The sequence below is a fragment of the Salvelinus namaycush genome, chromosome 28, assembly GCF_016432855.1.
Source record: "Salvelinus namaycush isolate Seneca chromosome 28, SaNama_1.0, whole genome shotgun sequence".
In the NCBI taxonomy this organism is placed as follows: domain Eukaryota; kingdom Metazoa; phylum Chordata; class Actinopteri; order Salmoniformes; family Salmonidae; genus Salvelinus; species Salvelinus namaycush.
In genome coordinates, this window is record NC_052334.1 from 23125414 (window position 1) to 23132620 (window position 7207).

Below are 7207 nucleotides of genomic sequence, written 5' to 3' on the forward strand. Positions count from 1 at the left end.
ACTAAGACTGAATTCTTTGGCCTGAAAGCCAATCATCACGTCTGGAGGAAACCTGGCACCATCCCTACGGTGAAGCATGGTGGTGGCAGCATCATGCTGTGGGGAAGTTTTTCAACGGCAGGGACTGGGAGACTGGTCAGGATCGAGGGAAAGATGAACGGAGCAAAGTATAGAGAGATCCTTGATGAAAACCTGCTCCAGAGCGCTCAGGACCTCAGACTGGAGCGAAGGTTCACCTTCCAACAAGACAAAGACCCTAATCAAACATTTCTGGAGAGACCTGAAAATATTTTTGGGGGACAGCAGTGGCTTCTTCCATGGTGTCCTCCCATGAACACCATTCTTCTTTAGTGTTTTACGTATTGTAGAGTCTTCAACAGAGATGTTAGCATCTTCCAGAGATTTCAGTAAGTCTTTAGCTAACACTCTAGGATTCTTCTTATCCTCATTGAGCATTCTGCGCTGTGCTCTTGCAGTCGTCTTTGCAGGACGGCCACTCCTAGGGAGAGTAGCAACAGTGCTGAAATTTCTTAATTTATAGACAATTTGTCTTACCGTGGACTTTCTTTTAGAGATACTTTTGTAACCCTTTCCAGCTTTATGCAAGGCAACAATTCTTAATATTACATTTTATGAGATCTCTTGTTCGAGGCATGGTTCACATTAGGCAATGCTTCTTGTGAATAGCAAACTCAAATTTTGTGAGTGTTTTATGGGGCAGGCAGCTCTAACCAAAATCTCCACTCTCGTCTCATTGATTCGACTCCAGGTTGACTCCTGACTCCAATTAGCTTTTGGAGAAGTCATTAGCCTAGGGGTTCACATATTTTTTTCAACCTACACTGTGAATGTTTAAATGATGTATTCAATATAGACAATAAAAATACAATCATTTGTGTATTATTAGTTTAAGCACACTGAGTTTGTCTATTGTTGTGAAGATGAAGATGAAGATCATGTCAAATTTATGCAGAAATCCAGGTAATTCTGTGTTGAAATAACAATGTTTATTACAACAACAGGGCAGGCAAACGACAGGTCAAGGCAGGCAGGGGTTGGTAATCCGGAGTAGGGGGAAGGCACCAGACGGCAGGCAGGCTCAGGGTCAGTGGCAGGCAGAGTGGTCAGGCAGGCGGGCTCAGAGTCAGGACAGGCAATGGTCAAAACCAGGAGGGTGAGAAAAGAGAGACTGGGGAAAAGCAGAAGCTGAGAAACAAAACGCTGGTTGACTTGACAAACAAGACGAACTGGCACAGACAGACAGAAATCACAGGTATAAATACCCAGGGGATAAGTGGGGAAGATGGGCGACACCTAGATGGGGGTGGACACAAGCACAAGAACAGGTGAAACAGATCAGGGTGTGACATTTACCCCCCACCCCCTCTAGGGACGCCACCTGGCGTCCTACCTGGATACATACCTGGTTGAGCGGAGTGTCGGCGTTGGAATTCCGAGATGAGGCCTGGGTCCAGGATGTCCCTAGCGGAGACATAGCACCTCTCCTCCGGGCCATAACCCTTCCAGTTAACCAGGTACTGGAATCTGCCCCGAGGTCGAATCTTCGGGAGATGTCTCACCCTGTACACCGTTTGGCCGTCCATGCGACGGGGGAGAGGGGTAGGCCTGGAAACAGGAGACAAAGGCCTGTGAGACATGGGTTTAGATCTAGACACATGAAAATTAGGATGTATACGGAGGGTACAGGGCAACAGAGGACAAACAGCAGAGGGGCTATTGATTTTGGAGCAGGGGGGAAAGGTCTCGGCTTCCGGGGGTGTAGCTACTGGACTATAGCGGTGTGTCAGCGCAACCGGCTTAACCTCCTTGGGTACCGGTCAGTGTTTTGGAGGTGAAGTGGCCCGGGCCTTACTGAACCCCTCCCGGAGGTCCTGGTACTCCGTGGGAATGGCGGAGAGGTTCAGGGCAATTTCCAAGCCCCCAGGAAGACGTCCCAGGGCAGGCTGAGCTGATTTCAGGCAACGGGCATGGCAGAACGGGATCCAGCCCACGATGGCACCAGTAGACCAGTCAATCGAGGGATTGTGTTGCTGGAGCCAAGAGAATCCCAATACCACAGGACTAAATTAACAGGAATTGGATGGTCTCGCTGTGGTTCCCCGACACTCGTAGGTTGATGGGGGTGGTATGGTGCATGACCCGGCCTATAGAGCGCCCGTCCAGTGCTCTAACATCCATGGGAATGGAGAGGGGTTGAGTGGTGATGCCCAGCTCGGACGCCAACGTAACGTCCATAAGACTCATATTGGCCCCTGAGTCAATGAGTATCTGGAGAGACTTGGACTGGTCGCCCCACAGCAGGGTGGCATGGAGAGGGGGGCGAGTAGAAGGAGAAGCAAAATGATCCTTAAGAAAATTATCCTCCGGTGTCCTATCAATGAGCTAGGTCTCTTGAAGGGACAGGTAGACACATAATGACAGTAGTACCACAATACAGACGATTCTGAGTGTTAAGTCTGCATATGTGTTTGCCTGGAGACAGCCTAGCCCTGCCGAGCTGCATCAGCTAGGGAAGAGGCAAATCGGCGGGCTTCGGAGGCTCTTGGAGGAACTCGGGTAAGCTTGGATCCTCTCGGGGACAAAGACGCTGGGGAATTCCGGAGTTCATCAGATGCAAGGTGGGATCCTTGAGTGAGCGATTGGGACCGCAATCAGACCTCTTCTCCCTCCTACATTCCCGTAGCCGCCGATTGATCCTAATGGTTAAAGCGATGAGTGAGTTGAGATCCGTTAGTAGTTCCCAGGCTGCAAGCTCGTCCTTTACTTCCTCCGATAATCCGTGCAGGAACGTGTCGAACAGTGCTTCCGGGTTCCAGGCACCCTCCGCTGCTAGCGTGCGGAAATCCCCGCATAGTCTGCCACACTGAGGGAGTCCTGCCGAAGCTGGAGTAACTTCCGGGCAGCCTCTCTCCCGGACACCGGAGCCTCAAACCTTTCTCACCTCCGTCATGAATACCTCCAGACTGAGGCAGACGACAGATTGTTGCTCCCACACCGCTGCCCAGGCGAGTGCCCTCCCGGACATAATAATGTGTAATAATGTACACTATCTTTGAGCGGTCTTAGGGGAACGTAGAAGGCTGCAGCTCGAAAACGAGGGAGCACTGGGAGAGAAAGGGCCGGCAGGTTCTGAAATCTCTATCGTAGCGCTCCGGGGGAGATAAGCGGGTTTCCGGGAAACCGGGGTGACGGCGCTGCTACCAGCCGGGTTACTGAGGGGCTGGGGGGTTACCGTCGTGGTAAGCTGCCTGGTAAACAACCCATGGAATTGCTCCCGCAAAGCGTCCAATGCTAGCTCATGACGTTCGGCCACGTCCTGGAACCCTTCCATCAGACCACAAAGAAACCTTTTCGTGTCTACCAATGAGATGGCGTTGCGGAGCTGGTCCAAGTCTGCTGGGTCAGTCATGGCCAGTTCGTACTATAACGTTTCAGGTAAGACCCATGTGCAGACTGTGTTGAAGTAATACCGTATGTAATAGTGATATTTCAGTCTTTTATGTTTAATACATTTTCTAAAATGTCTAAAAACCTGTTTTTGCTTCGTCATTATGGGTTATTGTGTGTAGATTGATGAGGGAAAATAACTATTTAATTAATTTTAGAATAAGGCTGTAATGTAACAAAATGAGGAAAAGGTCAAGGGGTCTGAATACTTTCCGAATGCACTGTAATTTGCCAGTCTGGCTGAGAGCACTAAAGGTACTGCAGACGCACACTGGCGTAGCACACCCCCCCATAGAAAATCTATGGCAAGACTTGAAATGGCTGTCTTGCAATGATCAACAACCAACTTGAAGAATTTTAAAAAATAATAATGGGCAAATATTGTACAATCCAGGTGTGCAAAGCTCTTTGAGACTTACCCAAAAAAGACTCCCAGCTGTAGTAACTGCCAAAGGAGATTCTAACATGTATTGACTCAGGGGGTTGAATACTTAACTAATCAAGATATAATGTTTTATTTTTCATTTATTTAAAAACAATGTTAACATTTTCTTCCACTTTGACATTCGAGTATTTTGTGTAGATTGACAAAAAATGACAGTTAAATCCATGTTAATCCCACTTTATAACACAACAAAATGTGGAAGTAAAACAAATATAGACTCTTAGCTTTCATTTGACACCCAATTTGATATGCTGCTATGAACTTCACATGTTGGTGGCATGGATCTTTTTACATGGAAATGCCCTAATATGACTGGAGTGGTGTGCATGAGGGGACATCTGTGGACTTAAAAGAGTCCTCAGAGTGAGGAATGTTCTTAGTTTGACGTGAAAAGCATGGTTAGTGATATACCATGTAAATCGATTGGGGTTGAAGATGGTCTGGGGGATGGAGAGAAGCAAGGAGGAGGGGTTAGAGGCAGCAGGATGACACAGTGGTTACGAAAACACAATCTGTGGTGACACTGTCAAATTACATTATGTAGAGATCTATTATAGTATTTACAAGTAGATTCAGACTGTTCTCATGTCTGCGTGACATTCCACAACCATAATGTTAGAATAATGAAAACTCACACCGCCACTAGGAGAAAGTATAATATCAGAGAGTATTACAAGACTTCTTCTCAGTGCTGACTTTGAATAGGTTGTAAAGGTGAACAGTAAGCAGATGTCTTACAGGACTTAGATCTACTACAGTGCCAGATGTTGTAGATCTGGCACTGTGACTAAGCCACTGTAGTGAGCCTATAGTGACCGCTCCTCATCTGTTGCAGGAATGACCAGGAAGTGTGGCACTCAAGCAGAGGTTCTGCTCTCCCTCATGACCACGCTCTCAGAGCCAACCACTGATCATCCTGGCTACTACCACACACCCTGTTACACCATGACTACCTAAGGAAACCTGGACTGTCTGACTATTCATCTGTCTGGCCAGGACCTGTCTCTTCCTACTGGGAGGACTACAGGACATTATACTGTGTCCCTGTGGGTTTACTCTGTATCGTTACTCAGTTCTGAGAATAGGAATACAATGAACTGGAATTCTTAGACTTTTGAAAATATTTATTTAAAATGTGCATGCATACACACACAAACAGAAGGGTCAGAGTAGGGACATGGAATAAGAATTGGTGGTGGTACCTCGCGTCCCGATCTCCAACAACAGAAGAAAAAAAACTGACAGCTCTAAAAATGGGGCAAGCTGCGGCTGCCAACAGAGGTTTAATTTAAGCCCAGTGTTCCCTCCTCCCCACTCCATCTCTCCTCCGTTAAGTCCATTAAGCAAAACAAAAACACTGAGGACACAAGCATCAACCCTCCATTAAAACATCTCTGGTCTGCATTAACATACAGCTCAAACTCAGGGAAAAGCTTGGAGAAAACTTCCGCATTTGGTTACATTCCTCTACCAAAGTCTATGTATACAAAGCACACAATGTCAACAAGCAGTGGTAGAGGTGGAGTAGAGGCTGCTGTGAGCTTGGTCAAACACTAGATGGTGCTTCTGTTCAGTGATTGAGGAATATTGGCAACTTACTCTATACTGGTTCCTTTGGGAACATAAGACATGGCCATCAGTGTAGTGATGTTCCTGATTATCACCATTTCTGTGAAAACCTGTATGCTGACCAACAGACAACAGTGGTGACAGATAGCTGTGATCTGTACAACTCATATCTGTTACCATTTAACAAGCCTGTGTTTCTGCTGCAAAGCGTTACAGAACAGCCTCTCTTTGCAACCAGTCGCCAGACAAGCAGACAAAGGATTACTTTTGTTTGATCAGTTCACTGTGGAAATATATCTGTGTAGTTATGGGGCAGATGAGAGGAGATGAGGGTGTCTATAAAAAGATCTCAATTGCGTACTCAATTTCTTCTCAAACCTCATTGGATGAGAAAGCCAGATGTCCCGCCCCTCTTACCTTCTCCTCCAATGAGTTTTGAGGCGGTGGTAAGGCGTATGCAATTGAGATTCTCCCCTTGGTTTCTATAAAGCCAAACTAGGAGATCCTTCCTCTGGGGTGTAAAGCCTGTCATAGGAAAGACACTGGACTCACTGCTGAGGTAGACCAGAACTAAACCACATGTGAGCTAAACTAGCAAATCTCTACCAGAATACTCCAGCAATGACACACCACGTCCTCCCTCCCCTGACGATAGCAGATCTCCCGTATTATTATTATAATAGTCAGTAAACCATCTCCCTGGATTAGGGAGCCTCCTAACCCCTGGTTGGGAGTGTGAGGAGTGGGTAGACTCCTGCTAGGCCTGGGGACCAGAGTACTCCATTCCTCAGATTAGAAGCATCGGCCAGAGGTTCCAGAGGGTGCCAAGAGAATCCTAACAGCATCATGATTGGAAAAGTACTGGGCATTTGGCTTTCATTAGCTACAGACCCCAAGTGCTACACTGCAGAGATTGTCCCAACATCAATAAAATGCATGCAAATACATGGTAGAGTGATTATTATTCCACAGTAAAGGAGATCACAGCAGTACTCAATTAAAATTCCAAAGTCAATTATACAAATCACAATGTTTCCCTTTTATTTTACAATAAATGTATCATGTAATACAACAGCTGATAAACCATTTTAATGTTTTAAAACCAGGTCGATGTAGGATAACTTTTCTACGATTGATACCTGAGGTGCGGTCGAGGAGTGTATAGTATATTCACTAAACACAGAGCAACATTTAGTAACTGAAAATGACATGATTGTCAGAGAGACCATGTAAACTACTAATAGATTTATTTTATACAGCACTTTCATTTACAAACAAGAATCTGTCTCTGAAAGCAAAAACTAATTTAGGGATCTGGCAGTTCATGGTCTTCCACAGCTTCAAATTATGTAGAGTTACAGCGGTCCAGGGGTGTCATGCACCCATCATTTTAGAGGGGGCACAAAGTACATGAGGATATGCCTATTTTTCTGCATGGGTTATGTAAGCATACCTCTTTACCTGGTGTCATTTACCGGTTGTTGATTGTCATTTTGATGCGTGTCATTCTGACTTTTGTATATCACACATCTCGATATGCTGCACTAACATGCCTAGGATATTACACCAGTACATGGGATCATATAGGCACATATCATGATCATTATCATAAGGTGCCAGATTACATTTAAACCAAGTATTTATCTATGTCTTGTGCTGTCTTGTATCCTCCTGACTGGTGGTGCTTTTTTTAAAGAAACTAAATATGCTTCTCTGCATCTTTGC

At 45.8% G+C, this 7207-nt stretch overlaps 1 long non-coding RNA gene across 1 annotated transcript; it reads right to left on the minus strand.

The window, feature by feature from the left end:
* Positions 1-1265: 1265 nt before the first annotated feature.
* LOC120023818 lies at positions 1266-5362 on the minus strand. Its single transcript, XR_005472761.1, has 3 exons — positions 5116-5362; positions 1424-1626; positions 1266-1314 (listed from the first exon to the last, which is right to left on the minus strand). It is a non-coding gene; the product is annotated as an uncharacterized LOC120023818 (long non-coding RNA).
* Between the last annotated feature and the right edge of the window lie 1845 nt (positions 5363-7207).